This window comes from Pleurodeles waltl, chromosome 9 (genome assembly GCF_031143425.1).
Source record: "Pleurodeles waltl isolate 20211129_DDA chromosome 9, aPleWal1.hap1.20221129, whole genome shotgun sequence".
Taxonomy (NCBI): Eukaryota; Metazoa; Chordata; class Amphibia; order Caudata; family Salamandridae; genus Pleurodeles; species Pleurodeles waltl.
Genome location: NC_090448.1, coordinates 283,112,327 through 283,127,683, shown reverse-complemented (window position 1 = coordinate 283,127,683; position 15,357 = coordinate 283,112,327).

Sequence of the window (15,357 nt, the reverse complement as noted above, 5' to 3'; positions counted from 1 at the left end):
GGAAAAGAGAGTTACACACACACGCAATACCCCCACCCCCACCCCCACCCTCACCCACAACAACATACACACAAATACATGCAGCAACATTACATATACACCTCCCCACCCCCCCCTTGAATAACGCAAGGACAAAAGGAAATGATTGACACGATTGTAATCAATAAAAATCCATTAGTCAAAAGTCAAAATCCAATATATACAAATATGTACACCAACTACACAAGTCCGGATAGTGCACCAATCATTGTCCGTGGACAACTGGGCCCAAAATGCATGGGCGAGGCCCACACATAATACCTGACTCCAAAATGAGAGAACACTGGAGGGGCATCACATAGAAAATATACAGGCACCTCAGGGGGAGGGGGGCACCTCAGCCTGATGAACGCACAACGCCACTGCTCCACAAGGGGGTTCCATGCCCATTGATGTATCCTGGGGAGTGCAAAGCCACAGTCTCTCAAGCCTTTTCACTGGGTGGGTTGCCCACTGCTTTATCCTGGGGAGTGCAAAGCTGCAGTCTCTCAAGTCTTTTCAGTGGGTGGGTTGCCCACTGCTTTATCCTGGGGAGTGCAAAGCCACAGTCTCTCAAGTCACACTGCTTTATCCTGGGGAGTGCAAAGCCACAGTCTCTCAAGTCTTTTCAGTGGGTGAATTGCCCACTGCTTTATCCTTGGGAGTGCAAAGCCACAGTCTCTCAAGTGGATAACAGTCTCCACTGGTTCTGGAGGGGGATTTGTGCCCAGAGTGCTTCATCCTGCCAAGGACTGAGGTAGTGGATGCCTTTCTCCACTGGATCTGGAGGGGGCTTTGTTCCCAGAGTGCTTCATCCTGCCAAGGACTGAGGTAGTGGATGAGATACTCCACTGGTTCTGGAGGGGGCTTTGTGCCCAGAGTGCTTCATCATGCCAAGGACTGGGGTAGCGGATGAGATACTCCACTGGTTCTGGAGGGGGCATTGTGCCCACAGTGCTTCATCCTGCCAAGGTCTGAGGTAGTGGATGCCTTTCTCCACTGGTTTTGGAGGGGGCTTTGTGCCCAGAGTGCTCCACGTGCAGTGTGACCGGTACAATTCCCTCACCTGGGTGTGTGCGCCACGAGATTGCTGAGGTACAGGTTGCATGATACGCCATGGAGGCAGCGACATAACCCACATTCCATATGCAGGTGACAACTGTGATGACAGTGATGCTTCATGGAAGCTGCCCAGGGTCCTGGAACTCACCACCAGCCTAAGACGACTGACCACTGGGGATGGTAGGTATGTCGGATGGTGCCACTGGCTGAGGATGTTGCAGGGCCGCTGGCGGTGCTTGCGGCGGTGTCAGTCGCGGCGGTACTGGTGGCGGGGTCTGTGGCGGTGGTGCTGGCTGTGGGGTCTGTGGAGGCAGTGCTGGCGGCGGGGTCTGTGGCGGTGGTGCTGGCTGCGGGGTCTGTGGCGGCAGTGCTGGTTGCGGGGTCTGTGGCAGCGGTGCTGACGGTGGGGTATGTGGCAGTGCAGGTGGCGGTGTTCTCCACCATACAGGTTGGCGTTGATGTGGACAGAAGGTGTGACACTGGTCCCTCAGTCGGTGCTACCATGCCCTCTCCTGACCTGCCCTTCAGTTTTTGTCCCTTCCACACATTTGATGGTGGCACAGCTGTCTTGCCACTATCCCCTTTCGTTTTCCCTGACCCCTTGGTGGCAAGTGTTTTCGGCTTCTCCCTCCGGGATGTGGGCCCCTTTTTCACCTTGGCAGGTGGCGGAATGTCCTTGCCCTCGCTCCATGGCACACTGGCAGCCCTGATGGTTGGCGCACTCCATGACCCTGCACTTGCTGGCACCACTGTGCCTGGGGATGTGGTGGCTGAGGTGCTGGGCTGGGACCTGGAAAGCCTGGCCCTAGGGGAAGCATGGTGGGGGGAGGTGTAGGGAAGAGGTCAATATTAGCCAGGACAAGTTTTTTAGACACACTGGGACTGGTAGATGGAGGGGGTTTGGGAGTGGAGGTAGAGATAGTGGTTGTAGCAGGTGTACGTCTGCTGAATTTGGGTGAAGGTGCACGGGCTGGAGGCTGTTGTGAGGTGGATGGCTGTTGGTTGGTTATTGCAATTACATGTTTGTGAAAGCACAGACTGACTCCAGATTGTTTTGTGATTGAAGTGTGTTTATTTCTGTGCAAATAAATGGAGGGGGTTGTAAAATGGGCAGGGGTGAGGGTGGAGGAATGTCCATGGCAGAGTCCAGTCTATTTGTTTCACAGGTGCATTGCCCATTGGGGCAGAAAAAGTGGAGCAATGGCAGTTTAAGGATGGACAGGGTGAAAAAGTCGGACAGAATCGTGGCATTCAGGGGGGTCTCATTTCCTGGCGGGGGTCTTGGCAATGTTCTATCTCTTGTTCCTGGATCTCAGGGGCCGTTTGCGGGGTGGTTCTCCATCTGCAGGGGGTGGGGTGCTGGTGTTGTGTTCCTGTGGCGGTGCCTCCTGTACACTAGCGCCGGCAGAGGTGGAGGGCTGTTCATCATCCAGGCTAGTGTCAGGGACCCCTTTTTGTGCCACACTGTCCCTCCTGGTGTTGACAAGGTCTAGTAGCATCCCTGCAATGGTGACCAGGGTGTTGTTATGTGGTTAATGGACTTCAGGTCCTCCCTGATCCCCAAATAGTGTTCTTCCTGCAGCCGCTGGGTCTCCTGAAACTTGGCCAGTACCATTGCCATTGTCTCCTGGGAATGATGATAAGCTCCCATGATGTTGGAGAGTGCCTCGTGGAGAGTGGGTTCCCTGGGCCTGTCCTCCCCCTGTCGCACAGCGGTCCTCCCAGTTTCCCTGTTTTCCTGAGCCTCTGTCCTCTGAACCGTGTGCCCACTGTCCCCAGGTCCCTGATTTTCTTGGGTTGGTGGGTTTGCCTGTAGTGGTGGACACACTGCTGATTGACATGTCCTGGGGACAGAGGGATGGGCCCACTGGGTGGGTGCTGTGGTGGTGTTTCCTAAGGGTGGAGGCTCTGTGGTGGCTTGTGCCAGTGTCAGGGGAACCGACTGTCCCGAGTTCCCTGATGGGCCGGGCTGGTCATCTTGATCCAGTTGTGCAGAGCTGCTGTCATCACTGTGGGTCTCTTCTGTGGAGGGACTGGACATGTCTGGTACCTCCTGTCCGGTGACGTTGGGTTGGGGTCCTGCAGGGGTGTAAAGGCGTGATTATTGCATCTGTGTGTGCCATTGTGTGCTATGGGTGAGTGACCCTGTACTCCAGTGCTTGCATTCTTGTCTTGGTCCTTGTGTGATATTTGGTTTTGGGTCTGTGTGAGTATCTGTAGTGGACATGCTTTGGTGATGGGTGTCCATGCTTTGGTGTTGCATGCAGGGCTTTGTGTTGGAATGGGTGGGTTGTGATAGTGGGGCATATGTGAGGTGTTAGAGTGATGGGGGTGAGGGTGAGGGTGGGAGTTTGTGATGGCATACAGGTAGGGTGGGGGATATAATAGTTAAGATTTGACTTACCAGAGTCCAGTCCTCCTGCTACTCCTGCGAGGACCTCAGGATGCAGTATTGCCAAGACCTGCTCCTCCCATGTTGTTAGTTGTGGGGGAGGAGGTGGGGGTCCACCGCCAGTCCTCTGTACAGCAATCTGGTGTCTGGGGACGCACCTTCCCCCGTAGGTCGTTCCATCTCTTCCTGATGTCATCCCGTGTTCTGGGGTGCTGTCCCACTGCGTTGACCCTGTCGACGATTCTGCACCATAGCTCCATCTTCCTTGCAATGGAGGTGTGCTGCACATGTGATCCGAATAGCTGTGGCTCTACCCGGACGATTTCCACCACCAGGACCCTGAGCTCCTCGTCAGAGAACCTGGGGTGTCGTTGAGGTGCCATGATGTGGTGTGGGTGATGTGTGAGGTGGTGTGTGTTGTGATGTGTGAGGGGATGTGTTGTTGTGTGTTGATTGAGGTGCGTGGATGTTGTGTAAGTGATGTTGTTGTGTGTCTGTGGATGTTGGTGTTGTTTATGGTGGTGTCTCTCTCTGGCGTGGTATCAGTATTCTGGTAGTAAGGGTTTGTGGGTGATGTGGGTGTGTGTTTTATATTGGATTGGGTGTGTGGGTGTGGTGTATGTATGTGTGTCAGTTGTGTGTATTTCAAATTGTCCAATGTGGTTGTGTTTTGTAAATGTGTGTACCGCCAATTGAATACCACGGTTGAAAGACCGCCGTGTCGATTCGTGGGTCGTGATAGTGTCGGCGTATTCCTGTTGGGGTGACGGTGTTGGTTTTGTTATCACCAGTTTATCACTAACCTTTGGTGTGGCGGACTTGTGTGGGTGTCTGTATTATGGCAGATTCCAAGCTGTGAGTGGCAATAGCTGTAGCAGAATTTTGCGGGCGCAGCGGTATGTTGATGGTCTTCTGCACGGCGGTAAGCGTCATTTACCGCCAGGGTTGTAATGAGGACCTAAATGTTCTTTTTCATTTTTACTTGCACCTCTTTTCCTCCTCAGTTCCAATGGGTTCCTTATAATCCCCTAGTACATCAGCAATTTTAAATGTTTTTACATTTAAAAAAAAATGTTATTCATTTTTTTTTAACATTTTCTCTCCAGCCACCCCTTACCTGACATAGGTGCCTGCTGCACACCAGCATTCATTTTGTTAAGGATTGTCATTACTCATTTTCCCCTGGACTCCTTGCCTGCCATAGGCACAGAGCAGCACACACACCAGCATTTATTTTTTTAAGGATTATTCCTTTCCCCTTGGACCACACTTGCATGCCATAGGCAAACACCAACATTCGTTTTTTAAGTATTATTTCATAATCCCCTGGACGCCTCTGCCTTCCACAGGTGTTGACTCTCAAATGCACACAAAGCAAATGGTTACATCTGAATGTTGTTATCCTGATTGAAAATGTAATATATTATGTTTAGGATCGGGCAGAACTCGCGTAATTCCTGCATACTTCCACTGAGTTACAAAAAACTCTGCAAGATTCAGCGGAGTTCCCCCACCACTACTTTTATGAAGAAGACAAATTAAATACCCAGTTTCATTCTGGGCTCCAGGCTGATTTAAAAGCCAGGTGCTCCCAGTGTAAGTTTACTCAAAGAGCAGCAATTTCTAAATGACGTGCACAGCAGGACTTGCATATCAGTTATTGCTTCCCTGTGTGCTTATTATCGAAGTTGCTGCAAAACAAATGCTACTTGTTGCATGGGGTCTTTGGTTGACAGTCAGGTTACCCCCTGTTCAAGCAAGGACCCTCACTCTAGTCAGGGTAAAAGATAATCACCCTCAGTAAACCCCTGCCTTGGCATAGCAGTATAACCAAAAACAAGGGGAGTATCCTATCACCCTCAACTGCTTAGGATACTAATTAAACAATACTCAAACAAAAGTTTAGCAGGAGAGGGACAAATTAAGTAATTATTACACAAAACCAATATTAACTCCTGGTTTGGAGGAATAAAACTATTTTCCTTATTTATTATATTTGTAAATATACACACACGTATCAAGGTCAGAGGCAGACTTCCTGCCTATACACAAAAGACACTACAGTGGATTAGAATACAATTATATGTACATATTTACAATAATACCAAACATGTAAAACACATAATACATACAATATAACTACATATGTGCCCTACTCCAACAATTTCTAGAAAAGTCACAACACAGAATATCATAAACAAAGTGATCAACAATTATATGGTGACCAAGGATCTTGCACCCAGCTGTATACTGCCTTAATTTTCTTTATACAAGGCAGTAAGTAGTGCTAAATAGGTTTCTTTTGGAATCAATTAATTATTTGATCCGACTCCTTGGACCCATTGGAAATATGTCGACACGTTTCGGCCTGACAACTATAGGCCTCATCAGGACTGTCGGAGAACATTGGCAACGCTATAAAAATAATAATAAAAATGCACATTATACATAGCCTCTTACATTCATCTTATCCACCACCTAACACCAAATGTGTCAAGTATCCGTGTCAAAATACCCCTACTAGCCCCTTGTTTACAAATCCATATTACCATCAGACACCACCTATCGTGCCTAAATAGTCACTCTGGAATAAACAATGTATTCACAGTGCATGCCACTAAAAAGTATCTCCCAGGTGGCTCAAATTATCAGCTATGCAAACTACTCCGTCAAGTGACTTTTACGTTATAGTTCATACCTTTCCTTTCAATTATAGGGGATGTACGAGCTTACAAACTCGATTTTCGAATGCTAAAAAACAGAACAAAAGAGAAGGACAACCAGCCCGATTAATCTTTAAAAGAGCGGCTGTTCTGCCATCCGAAAAAGTGCTAAGGGACATCGAATGGTGGCTTACCTAACTACTGGCGCCCCTCGTTTACACACCGGCGTCTGTGAAATCATTTCACCTTGTTCTGAAACCATCAAAAAATCAAGCGTATAAAGATCTAATAGAGTCTAGACATGGCTCTCTGCACGTGCTGCATAACCTCCACAACTCCTGCATCGCGGACACTTACTTTTTAAGCATTTGACTAACGACGCGAGTCCGCACTCTCGGTATCAGAACACGCAGCTGTAACGCTGCTCCTCCTCTGGCAAGAGTATCGGGAACCATAACGCACCCAGAGGGGTTTATAAAAACAAAAGACGGGCTACCGCTAGCCCGCGTCCACGTATTCAAATGGCCTGATCCGAACGCCATATTGTGGCGCCCGCATTGGTGCTTGCCTAGTTCTAACCCCTACAATAGTTTGATTCTGTGCTCATAATCTTAACCAGGAAGCCAAATATCTAGAAAAACATAATGTTATAATTCAAATCCGCACTTTGCACAGGTGCGCAATCCAAAAGGGAGTGCCAAGCTCTTATTGCACAAAATATTGGCTGTTTTACAATTGTTTGGGACTCGATAAGAGGCTACCCTTACTTTTATATTTTATACATTGTTTCTAGATATGTGCTAGGAGTAAAGATACCATATTGTCTCTGAGGTCATCTCTTAAAACTTGCCTCTGAAACACCTCCCAATGGTTATACCTACATCTGATAGTTTAGAGAATATCCAATTTTTTTAACCAACATACTGTCATTTTAACTTGTCTGTGATAATACCAGAACAATTATGACTCTACAGCAGTGGCAGATTCACACATTTCGATATATACACGTGTAGCGTCACCTTATTAGGGACCACGTTTCATCAAAATCGTTAAGCCCTGTTTTTGCTGTTTGAAATTTCTCGATCATTCTTGCTTCCAGCTTCAATAGTCTTGACGTAGTTGGAGGACCATCCATCTTTGGTTGAATAACAGCCAGCACTGTCCATTGAGTGTCATCTGCTTTATGTTGAAGTTCCACAAAATGATCAACTAACGGTGCCCCTTTTATGGTGCATTTAATCCTTGATCAATGTTGAAGAATCTGACTTTTAACTATTTGTGAAGTCTGCCCAATATATGTTCGATTACATGGACAAGAAATGCAACAAATGACATTTTTTGTATTGCAATTTGAAAAATCGAATTGTACATGCTTTCTACCATTTATTGTTACTTCTTTAGAGTCTAAAGTAAATTGACATGCAGTACACTTACCACACTTAAAGTGCCCCTGCAGGTTTGGCAACTGAAGCATGGTCCTTAGATCTTTTATCTCTGTTTTATTTTGGGCGGCTTGTACCAACTGATCTTTCAAACTCCTCGCTCTCTTAAAGGAGAACAGTGGTTTCTCTATATTAAGATCTTTAATAATCCGCCAATTTCTTTCGATGATTGTGCGTACTTTATTAGCCTTTGGGCTAAAGGTCAACACACATGTGAGTGGAATCTCAGTTGTTTGTTTCTTAGGTACTAGGAGTGTTTCTCTGGGAGTAACCCAGGCTCTTTTAGCTGCATTTTTGACTAGCATTTTTGGATACCCTCTCGCTGTTAGTTTAGAAACCAATTCTTCAGCATGATTATGGAAATCGTTCCTATCTGTACAATTTCTTCTTATCCTGAGGAACTGGCCGTATGGTAGATTTTCCTTGAGAGTTCTCGGATGGCCACTAGAGAAGTGAAGAAGTGTGTTACGGTCCGTAGGTTTTTTATACAGACTAACTTCCAATCTATCATTCCTGGCTAGGATCACCAAATCCCAAAAATTTATTTTACATCTATCCTTACTCATGGTAAATCTGAAATCAGCAGTTCGCTGGTTAAGCCATTCAAAAAAAGTTATTAGCATGTCTTCTGTCCCTTGCCAAATCATTAGGATGCCATCTATAAATCTGAACCATTGAGAGATGTTAATCTTAAAGGGATTAGACTGATCCATTTATGCTCAAAGCAATCCATAACCAAGTTGGCAATTTCTGGGGCAAAGCTGCACCCCATTGCTACTCCTTTTACTTGTCTATAAAGTTTTTCTTTAATTTAAATTTGAAAAAATTGCTTTTTAGACATATTGAGGCCAGCTCCACAAGAAAATCTGTGGGAGCGATGACTGGTTCCGTATTAGCATTTAGTACCAGCCTGATGATCTCTAATGCCTCATCCTGTGGAATATTAGTATACAGAGATTCCATGTCAAAAGTGACAAGAATTTGATTGTCCTCACTGTATGCTAGATTTTCAAGCTTGTTGATGATATCCATGGAATCTCGAACATAAGCTGGCGTTTTCACTACGAACGGTTTCAGAAATACATCCACAAATTGACCAAGTGGTTCCAAAATGGAGCCGCATGCAGAGACTATTGGTCTACCTGGTGGGTCTTTTATATTCTTGTGGATCTTTGGGAGAATATAAAAACAAGGGATCCTGCCCTCACTTTGATTAAGGAATTCAAATTCCTTTTTGTTAATCCAGCCTTGGTCTCTAGCTCTCTGTGTCATTTCAGTAACCAAGTGTTGAACTTGTTTTGGTGCATTAGCAGGCAAAACCCGGTAATGTGTACTATTATTCAACTGCCTCATCACTTCTTCATTATACTGATTTCTCACTGGCACAAAGGACAATCCCTTACTCAAAATCTGTTTCTCTACCTGTGAAAGGGAGTACAACGACAGGTTATAAATAGGTATGGCATCTTCTGATTGCTTCATTGCCTCCTGTAAGCTCTTCTCCTTGTTCTGAAGAAATTCTGTTCTTGAAATTGACCCCTTGGAATCCCTCCTCCTCTGTTCCCTCTGCGGTTCCCTCTGCCTAAAAAAGGGTATGCCGGATGGGATATTGCCTGTGATTCTAACTCAGAATCTGAGGAGGTGTCTGAAAAAGTGATGAATCTTTTGCGTGATCGCGTTTGGTACTGTAAATTTAGATTACTAGGATTGTTATTCTTATAAAAATCTGCTTTTAGATAAGGGTAAACATTCGTTATGTCAATTTTTTTTATATCTCGTGACAATTTCGTAATTTTTTGATTGATCGTGTTTGTTTTAAACTCTAGTATTATTTTATTCACAGATTCCAACAATTGTTGAGCATTCTGTATTGTTTTATCTGAAAAGATTTCGCTTTCCAATTCAGCAATTTCCTTTAACTCAGCTTCGCTAATCCTCAGTGCTGTCTCAACTGAGAGTGCTAGCCAGTCTCTTGAGCATTTAGTCCCTACCCCACTAAATTGGGACAGATATTTCGGGTCACCCATAAAAATTACGGGAATGTTTTTAACTTGTAAGCCTTGTGGGATAGTGTTATTCTTAAGGTGTTCCAATAAAACCTGGGCATGCAATTGGGTTCTAGTATTCTTTTTCCTAAGTTGTTTAAGTCTTTCAATTTTATCTGATTTTGGGATATCACTCAATGGTGAATCACCACTTAACAATGAAGGTAATTCCAATAATTTGGCAATCTGTTCTTCTGTATAACAGACTGCCTGGCTTAACTTCAGAGTGCTAGGTGTAAAGTATTTGTACCAACACACACAGTAACTTAATGAAAACACTAGAAAATGACACAACACCAGTTTAGAAAAATAGGAAATATTTATCTAAACAAAACAAGACCAAAACGACAAAAATCTGACAAACACAAGTCAAGTTATGAATATTTAAAGATTTAGGGCCAGATGTAGCAAAGGTTTTTACCCATTCTGTGTCTATGGGAAAAAGTGTTCGTACATATGGCCCCTAAACTCAAAAATAGCACTTAGAAACACAAAATGCTTCAATGAGGTGTTAACACGTCGTTGTGACGGAGTCGTTCCCAACAAGCTGACACCAGCAGCGCCAGACTCAGAGTCGCGTAGACCCACAAGTACAGTACCTTTGGTGAAGAGTGAAAACAAGTTGATGCGCGAAGTCAGGGATTTCGTCGACTGTGCGAAACTTTGAATCTGCGCACTTTGAGAAGCTTCGGTCACGACGTGGTGCGGCAACTTCCACAGAGTCGTGGACTTCAGCGGGGCTGCAGCGGCGTCGGGCCTACGAAGGTCTTCGGGTTCCAGCGAAGATCACAGAGTCGGTTGCAGGAGGTTTCACTGGATTCAGCAGCGGTGTCGGTCCGAAGTCGATTTCCTTGGATTTCCACCAGCTTTCCTTTCAAGGGCCTAGGGACTGGATAGGGCACCACTTGTCAGAGCAGGAGTCTCTCCAGAGACTCCAGGTGCTGGTAGAGAGAAGTATTTGCTGACCCTGAGACTTCAAACAACAGGAGGCAAGCTCTAAATCAAGCCCTTGGAGATTTCTTCACAAGATGGAAGACACACAAAGTCCAGTCTTTGCCCTCTTACCTATGGCAGAAGCAGCAACTGCAGGATAGCTCCACAAAGCACAGGCAGGGAAGCACTTCTCCTCAGCTCTTCAGCTCTTCTCCAGGCAGAGGTTCCTCTTGATATCCTATCAAGATTCATGTTCCTGGAAGAGACGGTGTTCCCCTGGCAGTCCGGCCACCAGGGTTGTAATGTCATGTTTGGATCACCTGGAGTGCAGCGGTCTGACTGCCACCACGATCCATAATGAGCCCCTATACCAAAATGCAGTGCTTAGAAGTCATCAGCTCCAATGTGGGCTATCTGGTCACAGTGGAGCAGGACAAATTCAAACGTTGCGTCTGACTGCAATGGAGCAGAGGCTGGGTACAGGAGTCATGCAGACCTGCTGACAGTACCTTGGTTGCATCAATGTTAGGGGACAATGCTTTGATCTACAGGATCCACATAAGTGGTGTAAAGTCTGTGGTTTTGGGTGCCCTTCTTATACTCAATTTCTCCTTTGAAGTAGGCCTACTTCAAAGTAAAGTCTCTTTTGAATGTGAAATCCTGCCTTTCCCAGGCCAGGCCCCACATACTCACCAGGGGGTCAGAGACTGGACTGTGAGAGGACAGGCACAGCCCTTTCAGGTGTAAGTGACCACTCCTCCCCTCCCTCCTAGCACAGATGGCTCACCAGGAAATGCAGACTACACCCCAGCTCCTTTTGTGACACTGTCTCGTGTGAGGTGCAACCAGCCCAACTGTCAAACTGACCCAGACAAGGAATCCACAAACAGGCAGAGTCACAGAAATGGTATAAGCAAGAAAATTATCACTTTCTAAAAGTGGCATTTTCAAACACAAAATCTTAAAATCAACTTTACTAAAACATGTATTTTTAAATTGTGAGCTCAGAGACCCCAAACTCCACATGTCCATTCGCTCCCAAAGGGAATCTACACTTTAATCAGATTTAAAGGTAGCCCCCATGTTAACCTATGAGAGGGACAGGCCTTGCAAGAGTGAAAAACGAATTTAGCAATATTTCACTGTCAGGACATATAAAACACATTACTATATGTCCCACCTTAACCATATACTGCACCCTGCCCTTGGGGCTACCTCGGGGCCTACCTTAGGGTTGCCTTACATGTAAGAAAAGGGAAAGTTTGGGCCTGGCAAGTGGGTACACTTGCCAATTCGATTTTACAGTTAAAACTGCACACACAGACACTGCAGTGGCAGGTCTGAGACATGATTACAGAGCTACTTATGTGGGTGGCAAAACCAGTGCTGCAGGCCCACTAGTAGCATTATATTTACAGGCCCTGGCACCTCTAGTGCACTGTACTAGGGACCTACTAGTAAATCAAATATGCCAATCATGGATAAACCAATCACATATAATTTACACAGAGAGCATATGCACTTTAGCACTGGTTAGCAGGGGTAAAGTGCTCGGAGTTCAAAAGCCAACAGCAACAGGTCAGAAAAAAATAGGAGGCAAAAAGATTGGGGATTACCCTGCATAAGCAAAAAATTCCAACACAACTGCTTTGAAATGCCTGCCTTTGTATCCCCAAATCATGAAGCTGTTGACAGACTGCAATCCTCTGTGCTAACACCTCCACGCAGTTTTGTAGGGATCCTTTGTGATTCTCTAGGGAATATTTTTATTGCAACTATGGAGGGATACTACATATTATTAAACTAAAAATAAGTCATGGCAGATATGGCATAGCCTTTTTTTTAAGTACTGGCAAGAAAGTTAGGTGACAAGTCCACCATAGAGGATTCTACAGTGAGATAAATAAAAAAAATACTAGATCGTCCCCTGCCATTAACCTAAAAATGCTCTCACCTTAAAAAATAATAAAGTGTTCTTAGAACGCAAGAGGACGCATTTACTTCTTTCAAAATGTGATGCATTTTCTAATTCACCAGCAATTGCTCTGTGTAATGGGGCTCCATTACTTACTGCTGCATTCAGTATTCGTTTCAGAAATCTCTCACATCAATTATCCATAATTTTCACAAAAGTTTAAATAAAAATAACACAATGAGTATTGCTTCTCCAGAATCTGAGACCTGCATGTCATCCCACTGCAAATGACAATCTCACTGTAAATGGATTGCTAGCTAATTCCACAGCAACAGGGATTCATGTGTTTGTCTGTCAACAAAATATTCACAGCATTGATTTTATACCTACAAAATACTTGTCATTTTCACCCAAATTAATAGTATGAATAGTACAGACATCACTCAAATGAAAGGTCGAACCAGTTATGCCTAAATGAAAACCTATGGCTGCATAACCTCTCCTCAGCAAGAGTGTGCAACCAGCTGAACTATCTCACCAATTACCCTGTGCAGATCAGGACCAACGGCTCACATCCTGTGCTGTCTGCTGGCCTTGTCCCCCGAAGGCCCAGTGCTGGCTCCTTTCCTGCTGCCTCTTCGTAGGGTTCCCCCACCTCTGGGTGGTGGGGCTTGGCTGCCCAGTGGCCCACTTCCTGGTTTTGGCTGGTGGAACTGGCTCTCTCCAGCAGTTGGAGTTGTTCTGCACTGCTCAACTGGTGGAAATGGATGGTAGTGGGGACCGGTCTCACCAGCCATAAGGAGGCTGCACTGCAGTGACAACTGCTGCCTTCAGCTTTGTGGGACAAATAACTCAAGCCCTGGCAGCTGAGAGCCAGAAACACAGAAGATACTTCAATCCTATCATCTTCATCACCAAGGCGCAAAACTGAGCCCAACTTGGAGACACACAGCTCGCGAGAGTGTCGAGCTAGAATGCAGCAGCGAGATGTTAAGCTGGCCATACTGCTCTAATAGTCTGCTAATATTCCTTGCACACTGTATGACCGAGAAAGCATTGGGGGACTGAAGCCCAGGAGTAGGAGAGCATGTGCCCAAAGCAGTGTACTGTCACTGCATGGTGTGCAACTTCATATGGCCAATTTTCCTTCTTAGATCTAGTGGGCAATCCTACTGACAGTCCAGTGCTGATTAATTCTGCTGGAGGAGCAGTAGAATTTATTAGTGATTCCATGTTACAAGAGAAACATGAAATTACTAAAATCCTCCAATTCCGCCCACCCTTAGTTATGTTACGGTGGTGTGGTTTGACTTTGAAATAGATACACTGACCACACTGAATTATATTGTCCGTACAATTAATAATGAAAACTGCAACAATGCCATGTTTCACTAAATCTTTTTCTTCCTTGTTTGCTTTTAGGTGTACAAGAAACATCATTCACAAACTACTGCCTGACAGAAGGCTGGCATAAAGTGATGTGACCACAACACGTGAGTCCCCCAGACTCTTCTGCTTGTGTAGCTGACTGGCAACGCCAATTGGTAGAGCTTGAAGATCGTCCCAAAGAAAAGTGCTGCCAAGAAAGTGGACAGTGACAAAGAGGAGAAGAAGCAGATTTCCACCACTGGCGTGCCGGCCAAAACCTTTTTCAGGAAATACGTGCCTGCCGCACTGTCTTCCGGCAAGCAAGCTGGGAGCAGCACTCCCACATCGATGGCACCACCCTAACCTCAGGCCAAAGCCGTGTCACTCATCGAGGCAGCCACTGCAATCATGGCATTGAGTCTGAATTGGAGTTATCTCAGCCCTGAACTAGTACCCAGTCATTGTAGGAAACAAACCAAAGTGGACAACAGGAGGTGCAGCCAGCAATAGTGGATGTTGCTGAAGTAGCAACAGAATAGGAGGCTGAATACCTGCTGTTCAAGATGTACCTCTTCTTCAACCATTGGCTCCCTGAGCTCCAACAAGAAAAATGAAGGGTACTCCACCATCTTCTCCAAGCCCTCCTCTCTGAACATTCTGGACATTGATTGGTCCCTGGCCGAGTATGAGGCCTACCACGAGAGACAAAGGAAAAGGAAGCTGGCTTAGGAGGCACCGACATTACACCTCCTATTCAGTCTTCTCCAAGGTTTGTGGCACTGGTACCATCACCACCACTGCCAGCCTTCATATTTGTAAGGCCTCTGCTGAGACCTGCATCCACCACTACCTCAGTACGCACTGCAGAGAGGCAATCCTTGACACACCCACCTACCTCCAGTTCTTTGAGCATTGGCAGTGGCACCATAGGCTCACTAAAAAAAGTTATCATTCCCAATTTGGGACTTCTTTACAATTAACAAGCATGAGGATAACATTCCAATATGATTAATTTGCCACACAAGTGTTCATCAAGGTAAGTCTGGGTCTGGCACTATGGTACTGGAGGCCAATCAACCCATATGATCATGTAATTCAGTGGAAGGAGAATCTTAAAAAAATTGCTGCAGTGGTGGTGGTGATGAGAGAGGGGAATCATCTCCGATCAGAAAGGGAGGTGAGGGTGATGAGCAAGAAGAGGGTGACAGCTCTACACAAAGTGACCCTGAAATGGCTTGAGTCAGATGGAGACACAACAACATAAGTGACTGTTCCATGGCGCAAATTGAGACTACCACCCCCTAGCTCTTAGAAAGTCACCTATGTCAGTGGCAACAAAAAAGAAAAAAATCCATGTTACCATTGCAGGCATGTTTAGGAAGAAGGGTCCCTATGAACGCAACCACAAAATGGCATGTTTGTACAATGGGAAACTGGCTGAAATGTTAGCGTTTGACCTCTTCCCTTTTTCTTTTGTGGGAGGAGTGGGATTTTTAGAATTTGTGGCAGTCATCTGCCT